Raw genomic sequence first — 15,302 nt, forward strand, 5'->3', positions numbered from 1 at the left:
CGTGCCAAATGATGCGCTTTGTGACCGGTCGCTTATATTGGCGATAGATGGACGGACGGACGGATTGATGGAGGATAGGAGCGTCTCCTTTTAAATGCAGTGGTGACAGTTCCCACCGTGCTTGGCTTTTTTATTTATTTTTATTTAGCTGTGTTATAAATTGGTCTTAAACTCGCCATTTGCTTTAAATACTTTTTCAGTGCTATACTTCTAACCTTATGATTTTGACAAAATTGACGCCACGCTGCGGCGGAGCCGCGAACTAGTCTAATAGGGCTCGGCGCGAGCGGAACCACATGGTCTGCTCCGTAGCGTAGGCGGTTCGAGGACACATCCAGGCATTGTTGTCAGAGTTGGCAGTAAAAATATACCTTAAGAGGGCATGCTGCTTGGGTGTTTGCACTACAGCGAAATAGAAGAGCCGCTTAATATCACTGCGCCAGTTTTGTTCGGTTTATGGTGGTTTAACGTCCCAAAGCGACTCAGGTTGAGGGACGCGGTAGTGAAGGGCTCCAGAGACTTCGACCGCCTAGGATTTTTTAACGTGCGCTGACATTGCACAGTAAACGGACCTCTCGAATTTCGCCCCCATCGAAATTCGACCGCCGCAACCGGGATTAGAACCCGCTTTTTTTTGGATCAGCAGCCGAGCGCCATAACTACTGAGCCACCGCGGCGGCTGCATCAGTTTTGTGATGCCAGTAACCCTAAGTGAAAATGGGAATAACTTTTCACGCTGTGTGGGAACACTTGCATGAGAGTAACAGTACGAGACATCAGGAAAAGAACACAGGACTACGCTGGAAACATGGAAATATGGCAACTGGAACACCCATCATATAGAAAGTTTCCCGCTTAAGACGAAATAAACGGTAAGAAGGTAGCCATGCGTCGGTTTATTTCTTCTTCAATGGGAAACTCTCTCTATGGTGGGTCTTCCGGTTCCCAAATTTTCATTTGTCCAGCGTTGCCTTGTGTTCTTCTCCTTTTCCGTTTCGGTGGCGAAGTTATGTCCGATATAGCTTCATTGCTGTTTCATCACATTCTGATGCTTTTTTTGCAATCCATTCTTTCCCCATAGCCTCGCAGGCTGCCAGTGGAATCAGTAACATGAGCGGATGGCAAGAACCGAACAGAATCATATTAAAGCGGTCTTACGTACATTTATTTCGTGCCTTCCATTCACTGCTTGCCGATTACTGACAACACAAGTTGCGGCCAATCTCTTCGTGGAACTAGCACGCCGAAAAAGGTGACCTCGCTTATCTGGCTTTACAGCAGTGCATACAGTTAGAAATTTGTGTTGATATTTAGTGTAGCCTGTCGTTAAAGGGACACTAAGGAGAACCCTATCAAAATTTTTTTGTTAGCAATATCTGATAGCTCGGCATTTCATGGCTTTGTTGACGCTTGTCCGGGAGCGAAAGATGCATTTATTTCAAAGAAATTTGCATTCGAAGTTGAAAAATTTTTTCCCGCCGCTCGAGAACTCTTATGACGACACGGAGAACTCTTATGACGACACAGAACGGAGTGACTGAAAGGTGTCGTAAACGGAGACTCCGTGATTTCTGGCGGCTAGCGGTGCGGTCTAGCAGCTGCCGAAATGAAAGCTACCGCCGCCGCACGTTGAAGGCATCTATCGGGGTCGCCACCGTCGCTTCGTTTACGTTTGCACCGGCGTCTTGCCAGCGTTACGATGGATCCCGTTCCCGAACCCGACGACGTAGTTCTCGCAAAAACTCTGGCCTGCATTTCAGCGACCTCAGCCCCACAGAGCGTGCGATACTTTTGAGGGAGCACGGTTAGGTTAGGCGCCGGCGGGTGGTTTCCCCCTTCCTCAGAGAGCAGCCGTTGCAAACTAAATATCATAACCCTAGTGCGGGGAGTCGCGAGGGGTGCGTTGCGCCCATCGGAGGCTGGCCGGGGCTTTGGGGCCAACGGATTGTGATTTCTTGAACGGAACGGTTGCAGGGCGCAGCAAGCAGCGTCGAGGTCTCCCACGGTTGCAAAGGCCAAGTTATTTATTTATTTTTTGCACAAAAAACAAATGGGTGCTCGACGGCGGTCGCGTTTAAAGTCGGAGGCTTGGAACCAAAGCCGGCGCACGACGCTTCAACGGCTTCCGCTAGATCCAACTTGTCCACTGTATCTGGCTCTCTCGCCAACTTGCATGTACCTTCAGATATGTACTGTGAATGGATTAAAATAGCCGAGCTCGAAAAGAACAGCTCCGCCGAACTGCCGCAGCTAATGAATATAACGCGCACCTCGCCGCGGAGCCAAATCAGTCTGGCCGGGCCGGCGGCGGCTGGCGCACTCAGCGCGAAATAGATACATGCTCCAATCTCCCCGCCAATGAGGTCAGAGTGCGCCGAAGCCGCCGAACTCGTCGGCGGTCAAGCGCAGTTGAAGTATAGAGGGTCTCGCTTTGACCGACGTGACTTCGCCGTGCAGGGCGCGCGCGCGCGCGCACTCCTCGCCGCAGCATAAGCGCGCCTTAACAGAGCCTGCGCTTAACCGCTAACCAACGTATTCAGCTGCGGCATCCATGGGAGCCACTGAAACATACTCACTAAATAAAAGAAAAGAAGTCCAGTGCCGATGTTCGGAATCAAACCAGGGCATTCGGCGTTTCAGGCGGAAACGCTACCGCTCCGCCACGACGGCTCTAAGTTACAACCGTCAATGAAGGCGCATCTAGTGAATGCACTCTTCTGATGCAGACATCTCCGCGCTTTCGCTAGGTATATCCTGGCATAACGGAGCTAGGCCATCAGCAATTTTTCTGAACTGCCTTGTACCTTGTCTCCCGTCCCTGATAAACGATTTCCGTTAAATAGTTTGAAGTTGACTGGCTCAGACGGGAATGTTTCGCCGGGCAAGCGTGCGAATACACAAGTGCTACCTTGTACGATCACCGACCATCGTGCCATCATAGCTTTCCATCGACCGTGGCGATCATCTGACAAGCCTTAACAGGCTCCTTCACAGTTTAACTAGCACTTGAAGCTGTACTTATAGTTCCTCTGCTGCTCGGCGCTTGTAAATCGAAGCGCGTCAAAACCAAAACCACGGGGCACGTAAAGCTCATAGACGCGAAGCGCCATAAAAAATCGAAACTCTCCTGGCCGCCTGTGGCGCCGCCAAGCATCCGTTTTCTTTGCTTCCAACATTCAGGTTGTCTTTTGCCTGCACTCCTTGTGTGATAAAAGTGCACTATTGGTTTTAAAACAAAACTTACTTCAATATTGATCTGCGCAACCTACCTTTGTCAGCCTCAGAGATTCGCGACCCTAAGTAGGATGGAAAATTCCCCCAAGGTGGCGTCTCTTGTCCTGTGGGGTCACTACGCTTGTACTTGCGAGATCGGCCTGTGGTGGCGATACCTGTATTTTGGTTCTTGCTATTTTCTACCTTACAAGAGCTTTGTTTTCAGTAAGAGCGGCGTTTTTGTGATCAGGAGCTGGTATTCTATCGATACAAGCCAACTTCAATTTCTCCTCAGTGTCCCTTTAATGAAATTGATGAGCAAAAAAAGGCAAAAAAGGAGCAGCTCTATTAGTTACTTCCCAAGCCACGGTGACTAACAAGCTTTTCTAGCTTGTTTTCTGCGAAAGCAGCCCCGTGACAGCGCTGGGTTTAGCTTGCCTATAATGCTTATTGCGAAAAATTGCGCGTCTTTCATTTTTCCGCTTTACAAGAGCCAAAGTGTGTCCAAAGTGCGTCGTCCGTTCTGTTTTCACACCGGATGGTTTCAAAAGCTAGGCAGCGATTTTCTCCTTGTCTGTCGTTTATTCCTTTACACAGTCGTCGAACCTGCCGGGGCCACTATCTAAGAACAAGCGCAAGTTTATCGTGAAATTTCAAAACAATCGCGCTTCTGATATAGGCTGACTGCAGGAGCGTCTTGTGCAGCGCTGCCTCGTTCGATCTATCTGACGCACCCAATCTAAGATCGAAAATCGCCAGTCACGCTTTCGGGTCGAGCGTTGAATGTCGCCCTTTGCGTGCGTCCTTGCAATGCAGCGCAGGAGCACAGGTGCCTTTAGCGTGGGCACCATCATCATCATTTATTGCCCCTTAAAGACCCCTAAGTGGGACATTACATAAGGGGAGGGGGGAGAAGATCTATAACATATATATCAATGGTCAATAATAGAAAAACGAGAACAGGCACTACAATGCAATAATGCAATACATAGATGTCAATGGTCAGTAATAGAAAAACGAGAACTGGCGCTACATTGCAATAAGAATACAAGGATACGAAAAATTGTAACAAAGCAAAATTCAAAAACTCATAAAACAGGCCATAAGCAGAATAAGTGCAATAATATCAAAAACGCAACATGGATCACAATCACATGAATCGAAAGAATAAAAATTGAATGCGCGACTATAGAAAGGAGGCGCACTGCGAGGAATGGGCAACGAGTGCTTATGTGGCGCAGGCGGGTGTTGGAACTGACGCCGACGCACTTAACACGAACTTTAAAGTCGAATGCAACTCAAGAACGAACCGCCTTTCTCCGACAAATGACCCCTTCCAGCCAATGGCTTCGGCCGATTCTCATGGGGCTACTAGCATGACAATGCTGGAGTGGCTGGAGTCCCCTCCCTTGATTATCACGCCGCTCTCTGTATTTCATGCTAGCAGGACAATGAGAATCGGCTAACGCCATTGGCTGGAAGGGGATCATTTGTAGGGGAAAGGCGGTTCGTTCTTGAGTTACATTCGATTGTGGTCTAAGTAACCCTCCCCCCTCTCCCCACCCCCACCCCCAAGGAAAAAAGTGGAGGTCGCGGCCATACATAGATAAAACCTGAGTGCTGACGTGGCAGGCCAAGTGTCGACGGTAGCTGTCACTCGCTCCCGCGGCAGAGGCTGGTCGCCCGAAGCAGTGCTCATTGGAATAAGAAGACTGCAAACGGCGTTGTTAACGTGATCGCTTGCGAAATCCGGAGCTGTACGCTAGTGAAGCGCAACAAAAAGCGTCGACGATGAGACAACCCAGAAGTGCTTGCTCAGGGTTACGCTGTGCGCACCTGCGAAGTCTAAGCAGCCGTACAGGAGAAGCAGGCGAACAACCACGGTGCCACTGAGGCATGTGAACTCCAGTTCAACGCCAACCCGTCCGGCTGCACTCGCCCGGTACGCGACAGGCTCATCATTTTTTTACCTTTAGAGTCACCCCTCATGGGGCATTACCTAAAGGTGGAGGGGGGGGGGGCAGAATGTTAGCCAGGTTTACAATCAATAAAGCACATAAATATAAATGTAAAAAGTTGACACAAGACCGACATAGCGTAGTACAAACAACTAATACATAGCGTACTCTAAGAAATGGTTTCAAATAAACAAATCAGACGTGTTGCAAATTTGAATGCCAGCTGTACGCTTAACCATCTTTTTGTAAGTATCCTGCCAGCGCTGAAATTCGCAGCGATTTTTCTGGGCTCGGTGATGTCGACAGCGCTGATCGAGTTGAATTGAGCTCCCCTGATTACGCGTGGTGGTCGTCGTCATCCAATAGAGGGGGAGCTCTCTCGGGGTGCTGCCCGAAAACGCGCTGTGCCACAAGATCTTCCAAATACGTGCGCACAATTTCGCCCTTTTACCCCTTTTATTGGTCCCCTCAGAAAAAATACAAAAAACATAAATGAAAGAGAGAGGAAGCCCCGACAGCAACGCTTTACCAGGCTTAAAGCCAACAAAAAAAGAAAAGGAGCTAAACTCTAAAAAAAAACTTAATTTAAAGAGAAAAGGCAGGAAAATAGAAACAACAAACAAACAAAAAATAATGAAACCCCAAAGGCACAGAACAGACAGAAGCACAGATAATGTCACAGAGAATGTCAGCACAGATAAAGTCAAAGGCACAGTTAGACCAAACACAGTGTCAAGCCACAGAGATAGATGCATCCTTGTCCAGCAGAGGAACACAGAGCACTTCTCTGTACAGAGCTTATGGAGGAGAAATGAAAGTGACGAAGGAACTCATCGGGAGTGTGTAGAAATTGTGCTGCTGGTGAGATGAACCATTTGAATCAGAACAGGACAAGCAGCAGGATTATTCAGAAGAGAGAGGTAAGTAGACAGTGTAATGCCAGATGAGCAGAGAGACTTTAAACGGGAAACTGAAGGACCAGTAAGGGAGCAATTCCGGGAGTAATGACCAACATCTTCGCACAAAACACCGCATGAGCAAATTGAAGAAGGAGATAAGCCAATTTTTTTAAAGCAGAAAGGGAATCGGCCATGCCCAGTGAGTGAAGTAATAAGAGGACTCCTAAGTAGGACAACGATGTTGTCTTAAAAAATTTAAAACCAAAGGGTGCCAAACACTATCAAATGCACCTCTGAAGTCCAGAGAAATGAGAACCACAGGAAGCTTTTGTTGCCAATATGTAAATAATAACTTCCGCAAACGATAGAGAGCCTGAACAGAACTACGGCCATGTGTGAAACCATACTGATTTTTGTGCAGTAGATTATTCTGGAACAGGAAATAGTACAGCCTACCATACAGGAAACGTTCGAGCACTTTTCCAAAAGACGAATTAATGCAGATAGGCCGGTATGAATTGGGATAGTGCGCTGGTCTATTCGGTTTGGGAATAAAAATAATCATTCCAACTCTCCAAGTCTGAGGAAAGTGAGCAAAATGCAAAGCTGAATTAAAAATAGAGAGGAAAAACCAGGGATGAGCATTAAACAAGGCGCGAACAACACGAGGAGAGATTAGATCAGGGCCAGGAGAAGACGTCACAGCGAGCGAATTGATTGCAGCTTCAATCTACGCAGCAGTGAAGGGTAAATCTTGAACTAAGCTATTGTAAGGCTGTGCTATTATGTCACGAACGTGAGTATGGTGTGGAAGATCGTGGGAAAAAGTGTCTGCAGCGATGTGAGTACGAAGTAGCAACTTTACGGTCAGGAAGCGTTTCAGCATACGTGCCATCAGAGTACTGAAGAGGAGGAATTACAGAAGGGCACCTGAGCTTGCAAAAAGCATGTTTGTATTGCTTGCCAAACAGGAATATGCGCGTAGCTGTGGAGAAGATCTCCTTTAAATAATTATCTTTGGTGTTTCGAATATTAGATCGATACGTTGCAAGAGCCCTATAATAAACTGAGCGGCTGAAAATTCTTAACTGAGCGTCTGAAATGCGCTGGAAACGGCGGCGAAGAGCGCGCACACGGGACCGCTCAATGCTCAAATTAGCCGTCCACCAAATGGAATCCTCGGAAACCTTCCTGTTCACGGAAACAGGAGAATCCCCTTGCCGGACAAACATTGGCCAGCGCCTATAGCCGCCGCTTAGAAAACTAGAGTCTGGTTCCAGTAGCAGCAGTAGCGGCGTCCTCGGCCCTGGTCACTTCCGGATTTCTCACGCCTCCGCTGCTACCCGAGAGTCACGATGTCTGGCATCGGCAGACGTAAACGCATCGTGTGCGGGCGACGTACCCGAGGAGGAAGGTCCGGCAGCTAATGGGGTTGAGTTTTCACGGAGGAGTGGCTGAACGCGGGTATTTACGGGCCGTCGTGCGCTGCTGGCCCACTTATATCGGCTTGCGGGTGGTAAGTGTGCCGTGCGCGGCCACACCCGGCACGCTGCGGCGTACCGCATAATTTATCTGTTGGGGTTAATTGCAAATGTAACCAGAAAATAGACGAATTTTGTCACGGAACACCTGCCTTGTACTGTGAGGCAGCTTGGAAGCCGCTCTAATCCGTGATCGGACACGCCAAAAGAACCACTGCGCATCTCTTCCCATTATACAACACGATCGTCGTAGCGTCATGCGTGGTGTCACCACTGTGTTAAACACTTCGGTTATCAGGATGCAATTTTTGTATTATGACATATTGCCGAAGTTACGAGTGGGAGGGGTGTTTCTTGCTTAGAGTGGGATGGTGCTTATTCTTTAATGTTGCCCTGAGTTTAGCTGGCCTCACTGCGGGGCCGAATGAAGTTGCTAGCCTGGTGGGCTCTGTATAGCTGTTTGTGAAGGCATTTTGTATGGGCTGTTTTTCCGAGCCCCATAACTGAAAACAGCTTGCAAGAGTGGCAGATCGAGCTAGTTGGTAATTCATTATGCGATACAGCGCGAACAGAGACAAGGACGAAAGAAGACACGACACCACAGCGCTGCAGTGTCGTGTCTTTCTTCGTCCTTGTCTCTGTTCGCGCTGTATCGCATAATAACTGAAAACTTCGGGACTCGAAAAATTCAGGTCAGCAGCCGTTAGACGTTAAAAACAAAACTCGAGCTGCGTTCTTGGACTTCTGTGCGCCCTTTTGCGGGTTCTTGTCTTTTTAAATCCTCGTCTTGCTCATAGATGCTCGGGGGCGCCGTGATTATTTGCGGGCGCCATATAAAATAAATTGCGACCACTGACCGATACACTCGCGCCAACACGCACCCTTTCCTGATGAAGGTGCATGAAATCAGGTAACGAGGCAGCACGGTCACGCATGACGGGCCGCGCTTCCTGCGAGGCGCATGCTCCGCAGAAGAATTACCAAGCTCCATCTAGGCGCCGTATGCAGCGCGGAATAGAAAGGGGAGGTGAAAAAGACAAAAGAAGTGCTCCACCAGAGAAGGCAAATTTTTGTTGCAAGCCTCGAGTGCCTCTGCATCTCTTGTATCGCTGCATTGAGTAGCACTGGATGCCAATGGTGTCAAATAGTGCAAAAAATCGAGGTTCCTTCACGAGGCAAGATTATTTCTCTCGAGTGGTGCAGAACGCTCACGAAAAGTGTACCCGTACAATTTTATGCCATATGTATGGAAGAGAGATTAAGTTGATCAGTAAAGACAATTAGCGTGACTTTCGCAGATTACGTCATGTGGGAAATTTTGCACAGATCTAGAGCGCATGCCATTGCATACTGCGTCCAGGTCAGATAAGACGAATAGGTTCTCGGCCAGCTCGATCTGCCTTAATCTCAGAGTTTACATACACTTCACGAGGTGCATTCAGAGCGTGAAGAAAAAACAATTACCCCCATGTCGGGCTATTCACGACTTTCGTCGAGTTTCATTTCACTTTCATCTAACTCATTATTTCAAAACGCTCGCTTATTTCAGTAGATAACTAGCTTTATGCACTACATTGTTTGACGATTAGGGCACATCATATGGTATACTGAGGCGCAGCAATGGGAGATTTGTCCAATACCATGGGCAACGAAGTCGCACGCGTGGCAGCCATGGAAGAAGATTTACTGGCGTGAAAAGCTCTTTCTCTGCCACTTTCGAACCTTTGTTGGCATCTAGTGAGCACGGTCAAAGTCATACCGTTTATGTCCTTTTCGGAAGCTACGAAAAAAGGGGTGAGATAGTGCCCCCTAATGTTTTGGTACTATCAGTGTTTTGGTATGCAAGCGGATGCTTGTGCCTTTCAACAGCCGGGAAAAAAATCTTTGAAGAAAGTGCAACGCACAGAGATAAGCACATGTTATTACAAATAGGGCGGTGCAATTATCCTCTGTGCTTCAGTAATTGCATAATGTATGCAATACTGGACTGTATGGGAACTAGAAGAATGTTTTCTATTTCACTGTAGCGTCCTGAACGCATGATAAGGAGTGAAAATGTGGATGCACAGGATCAGGAGTAAAACCAGTCAAAAAACGGGACACAGCGAAGAGACGAGGCACACACACGACGACTGGACTAGCAACTGTGCTTGTTAGAAGAAAACAGACTCCCAGGAAAAGTGGCAAAGTTTGCGCAGCTCAGTTAACAGCAACCTACATCAAAAGATAAGCTGTAATCTAACGCCGTTGCGAAAGGAAGCTAAGTTCCTTCTGCATGAGGTAAATAGAAGGACTGCTGATACAATCATCTCCTTGAATACTAATGAAGAACGCTTCGAGGATTTCGCGCTCAACTTTTCCCTTGCCTCTGCCGACAATACTAACATTGGAAAATAACGGGTAGCACCGCATTCCCGGCAATGTCGAGGCAAGTTAGCGCCGTCAGTAGGGGGCAGAGAGTTGTGGTGTTCTCTTAGTCTGTCATTAATACATCGGCCTGTTTGCCCAATGTACACTTTTTCGCAGGTCAACGGAATTTTGTAAACAACACCTGTGGCACAGTTGACGTAGCGGTTTTCATGTTGCGTCGAACAAACCGGCCGATAAGTCCCGCCACGTGCAGCACGTGAGCACAGACGTGAAAGCTTGCAGGGAGCTGAAAACACAACATTGACGCCCTGCTTTCCGGCGACCTTTTTGATGGTGTGGGCGACTTTATGCACATAAGGCATGACTTCAAAATTTCTCTTTTCCACTGTCCTTGGGTAAACCCTTTTGACGTCTCGATCCTTTATCTTTTGCAGGAGCGTTTCGGCCACTGCCCTCAGAAGTTCTTTTGGAAAACCGGCCGCCTCCAAACGTTCATACTGGTTATAGAAGCTAGTCTTCATGCTGTGGTGGCAACTCTTTTGCAGTGCATTACGGAAGCAGTCAGTAGCAATCCTCCTCTTGACAATCTTGGAATGAGCTGGCGAATACGGTAATAAAGACTTTTTAGTTCTAGGCATGAAGCACCAGCAAACATGGCCATCGTCACGAAATGTTAATTGAAGTTCTAAAAATCTAATCGAGTGGTTAGCGGGTAGTTCATATGTAAAACTGAGGGCACTCGAGCAAGCTTTAAAAGCTGTCAAAATCTGGTTTACAACCACATGCAATGAGTCACTGGGTGAAAGATTCAAAAGAATCAGGAAATCATCAACATATCTAAAAATTTTGCACACATGTTTGTCAAAAAGAACGCCTTGCAAAGTGTTGTCAAACTTTGCTAAAAATACATGGCACAATACTGGTGCTACGCTTGCCCCAATACAGATTCCTTTTTTCTGCACGTACATTCTATCCTTAAAATCAACAACTGTGGAAGAAAGATAAATCGTTAACAGCTCAAGGAACGTATCCATAGAAACGCCACAAGCATTTTGAAAGGCGACTTGACCCTGCAGTTCAATCAGCTCACGCACCGCAACAAATAGATCACCATGGGGGATGCTGTAAAACAAGTCCTCAATTAACTTCAATTAACATTTCGTGACGATGGCCATGTTTGCTGGTGCTTCATGCCTAGAACTAAAAAGTCCTTATTACCGTATTCGTCAGCTCATTCCAAGATTGTCAAGAGAGGGATTGCTACTAACTGCTTCCGTAATGCACTGCAAAAGAGTTGCCACCACAGCATGATGACTAGCTTCTATAACCAGTATGAACGTTTGGAGGCGGCCGGTTTTCCAAAAGAACTTCTGAGGGCAGTGGCCGAAATGCTCCTGCAAAATATAAAGGATCGAGACGTCAAAAGGGTTTACCCAAAGACAGTGGAAAAGAGAAATTTTGAAGTCATGCCTTATGTGCATAAAGTCGCCCACACCATCAAAAAGGTCGCCGGAAAGCAGGGCGTCAATGTTGTATTTTCAGCTCCCTGCAAGCTTTCACGCCCGTGCTCACGTGTTGCACGTGGCGGGACTTATCGGCCGGTTTGTTCGACGCAACATGAAAACCGCTACGTCAACTGTGCCACAGGTGTTGTTTACAAAATTCCGTTGGCCTGCGAAAAAGTGTACATTGGGCAAACAGGCCGATGTATTAATGACAGACTAAGAGAACACCACAACTCTCTGTCCCCTACTGACGGCGCTAACTTGCCTCGACATTGCGGGGAATGCGGTTGCTACCCGCTATTTTCCAATGTTAGTATTGTCAGCAGAGGCAAGGGAAAAGTTGAGCGCGAAATCCTCGAAGCGTTCTTCATTAGTATTCAAGGAGATGATTGTATCAGCAGTCCTTCTATCTACCTCATGCAGAAGGAACTTAGCTTCCTTTCGCAACGGCGTTAGATTACAGCTTATCTTTTGATGTAGGTTGCTGTTCACTGAGCTGCGCAAACTTTGCCACTTTTCCTGGGAGTCTGTTTTCTTCTAACAAGCACAGTTGCTAGTCCAGTCGTCGTGTGTGTGCCTCGTCTCTTCGCTGTGTCCCGTTTTTTGACTGGTTTTACTCCTGAACATGTACCAACTGACCCAGATTTCAACACTACTGCAATGTGGATGCAGACAGGACACAAAACGACAGGTGAACCGTTAGTCCTAAACTTTCCTCTCTTTGTCGGTCATTTCGCTAGAAACAATAAGCTTAGGAAGCTAATACCAACCATCCCGACTATACACTTTTAAGTTCAGTGCAGCAGAGGTGTATCCTTGGTCCCCCGGCGACAGGGATAATAATCCCTTGGCTATTTTTTTTTGGGTTAAGATCTTCCGCCGATCTCGTCATAGCCTCGGCACTCTTCTGTCAGAAAGCAGCGCTGTACGAAGAAGAAATATGGAACGACGTTCTAAACACTCCAAGCTATGCCACTCAATTAAGCTCACTAAGAACGCTCTGACGAGTGCATTTGGCTCATTCTGATCCGTACATCAACATGACGTGGCTCATTTTCTGTTTGAAATATGATTTGCGCGAAGTTTTTCCAAATGTTACGAAGAAACTTTTGTTGTAATAGTTTTTCGAAAGAAGTACATATGGATTTGTAGCCATTACAGTATAATTTGACTTAGTTTCAGTTCTAGGATTTGGCTCATTTTGAAAAAATAGAAAAACTCCTCACATTTCCAGCAGTCTGAAATCAGATATGCACCAGCGGCCCGTGCGACGTGTGCAGCCGTGCTGTAAGGGAAATACCTCTCCTTAACCAGCCACCGACACGTCCAATTTCTCAGCAGGCGGTTCAACCTACAATGTATTTTTTAAAAGATAACGGTTACCCAGATATGAACTTCACTGCGCACTCTTCGGAGCGGTAGCAGTAGTGAACAAATCAGCTTATTGTGAAGAAGTGTTTTCATTATTATTCAAGACTTGCTATTATCGACGACTGGCCTTATAGACGTTTTTACTTAAGAACCCCAAAGGCGATGTTAACAAGGCATGACCGTCAAATAATAAGAGCGTAGTTAAGCTACACAATTATAAGAGGTGCCCAGAAAAAGCAAATCCGTCATCTGCTTGCCACCTCGGAGTCTGTCCGTAGGAGCGTACGAGCTCACTGCATTAATTCTACACGAAGCCACTGACATTTCACGTTTGCCCTCCTTTGTATTAATTCAGTATTTCCCCGCTTGCTACAATGCCTCAGCTCACTTTTTGAGGTTCATCAAACATACAGCACGGTAAGGGTAGACAGCTGGGCTAGTTGGTTGTTTGCATTATTATGGAACATGGTGCCAGCGCAAGAGAGAAGGACGAAGGGAGAAGACAACACGAACGCCGGTTTTACTTGAACTGAAATTTATTCACACTTGCGGGATTTTTATATGCAGAGAAGCGCCGCTATCGCCACCAACCATTCAAAGCTATCAACACACACCGGGCCACAAATGACGTACTGCGTCATTTGCGTGCAGGAGCACATCGCAGACATTTTTTCCCTTTTTTTCTTTTTACCTGCTTGAACCTACAATCACATTTGGCTTTAAATAATCAATTTCCTTTTTTTCGAGCGCAACAGATGGGGCACTGACACTCTTTTCATTCAAGATACATAGGGCTTCGAAAATTTCCCGGCTTCGCTGTGTGCCATGAAACGTACGTACGCTGGTAGTATAAGCCATGGTCGAAAAAAACAAATTCTTAACTATCATTCGGCTCATTCCAAGCTCTTAAAAACAGCTATTTCTAAAAATTGCATCCGTTCTGCTCTGGACTAGTCTTGCGAACATCAAGTTCGTGACAGCGTTGGTGCCCAGTTAAGGCGTCTCGAGAAGGCCGCTTTCCCGAAAGAAATTGTAGCCTCGGTAGTGGAAAGGCTGATTCATGAGGTAAAGTCTGGTGGGCGGCGCAGGCAAGAAAAATCACGCCCCCAAAGGTCGGCGACAAGTGCGGAGCACGTGTGGTGTTTTCGGCCCCGGAAAAACTGGTGCAGATGTGCCGCCGTGTAAATGACGACAAGAAGAGGCCAGCCTGCAGAATAAAGCACACCAAAGCACTTGTTAAATGTGAGGTTGGCGTGGTGTATAGAATTCCCCTCGCCTGCGGGAAGAGTTACATCGGCCAAACTGGGCGCTGTCTCAACGAGCGCTTGCTGGAGCACCGCTGGAATATTGATTCGGTAAGTGGCGGGGGCCATTTAGCTGCCCACATTCGTCGTTGCTCGCACAAGCCGGCATGCAAAGCGTTTCTGACGGATACACGTGTTCTGCGCAGGTTCGGCACACAGCGAAGCCGGGAAATTTTCGAAGCCCTATGTATCTTGATTGAAAAATATAAGTGTGTCAGTGCCGCATCTGTCGCGCTCGGAAAAAACGAAATTGATTATTTACAGGCAAATGTGATTGTAGGTTCAGGAAGGTAAAAAGAAAAAATGAAAAAAAAAGTCTGCGACGTGCTCTTGTACGCAGTTTGTATGATTTGCCTTTGTTTAGTTTAGATGCATTCGTCATTTTTGGCCCGGCGTGTGTTGATAGCTTTGAATGGTTGGTGGTGATAGCGGCGCTTCTCTATATAAAAGCCCCGCAAGTGTACTATAAATTTCAGTTGAACCGGTGTTCGTGTTGCCTTCTCCCTTCGTCCTTTTCTCTTGCGCTGGTATCATGTTCCATAAGAATACAGCACGCGCATAGAAAAGCCACTTAAGTTTGCTTTTAAAAACTTACCTGTGTCCAGTGTTTCAGTATACGGCTACTTTGAGGCCAGTTATAAGCCTGTAAACTGCTGTAACGTTACCTTATCAGGAGATGCGCTGAAATGCAGCTTACCGCCTCGCCAGGAGAGTCAAGTGTTCTGAACACCAGGCTGGCTTTGAGTGAAAAGACCACATCCACAAATAGATGACACGCACACACAAACACACGCGCGCGATTTAGTTGAAGTTGCACATATGAAAGTCAGGCGCAGATGATTGCAGCAGGACTGAAGGGCGTTACGAAAATCGAGGAGGCACTAGATGAAAAGCAATGCCGACCTTAGCTGTTGGTGGAAGCCGCTGTGAGCGAGTCTGACGGGCCCTTTCACGGGTACAGAGCCCCAAACGCGCGCCGACAGTTTCGCGTGCCACGCGAAGGTTGCCAGGGACAACCGCCGCGTGGCGATCAATCCTGGCCGCGCGCCGCACACTGAGCGGTGGTGCTGGCCTGCGACGCCTGGTAGCGCTTGGCGGGCAGACGACATCGAAATGGGCAGATAGAAATTGTGGACGACTCAACAAACAAACAAACGGACAAAAGAAAGAGCAAATAGAAAAAAATGTGAACGGCGCAGTT

At 47.3% G+C, this 15,302-nt stretch overlaps 1 protein-coding gene across 1 annotated transcript in view; it reads right to left on the minus strand.

Annotated features, from left to right (window-relative positions):
• Ttc30 (tetratricopeptide repeat domain 30) overlaps positions 1-15,012 on the minus strand; it is a 69,867-nt gene extending 54,855 nt beyond the window's left edge. Inside the window, exon 1 of the mRNA XM_077630219.1 lies at positions 14,799-15,012. The gene's annotated coding sequence lies outside the window, so the exon portion shown is untranslated. The remainder of the gene's footprint in view (positions 1-14,798) is intronic.
• Positions 15,013-15,302: the final 290 nt, after the last annotated feature.

Source organism: Amblyomma americanum, chromosome 7 (assembly GCF_052857255.1).
Source record: "Amblyomma americanum isolate KBUSLIRL-KWMA chromosome 7, ASM5285725v1, whole genome shotgun sequence".
Lineage (NCBI taxonomy): Eukaryota > Metazoa > Arthropoda > Arachnida > Ixodida > Ixodidae > Amblyomma > Amblyomma americanum.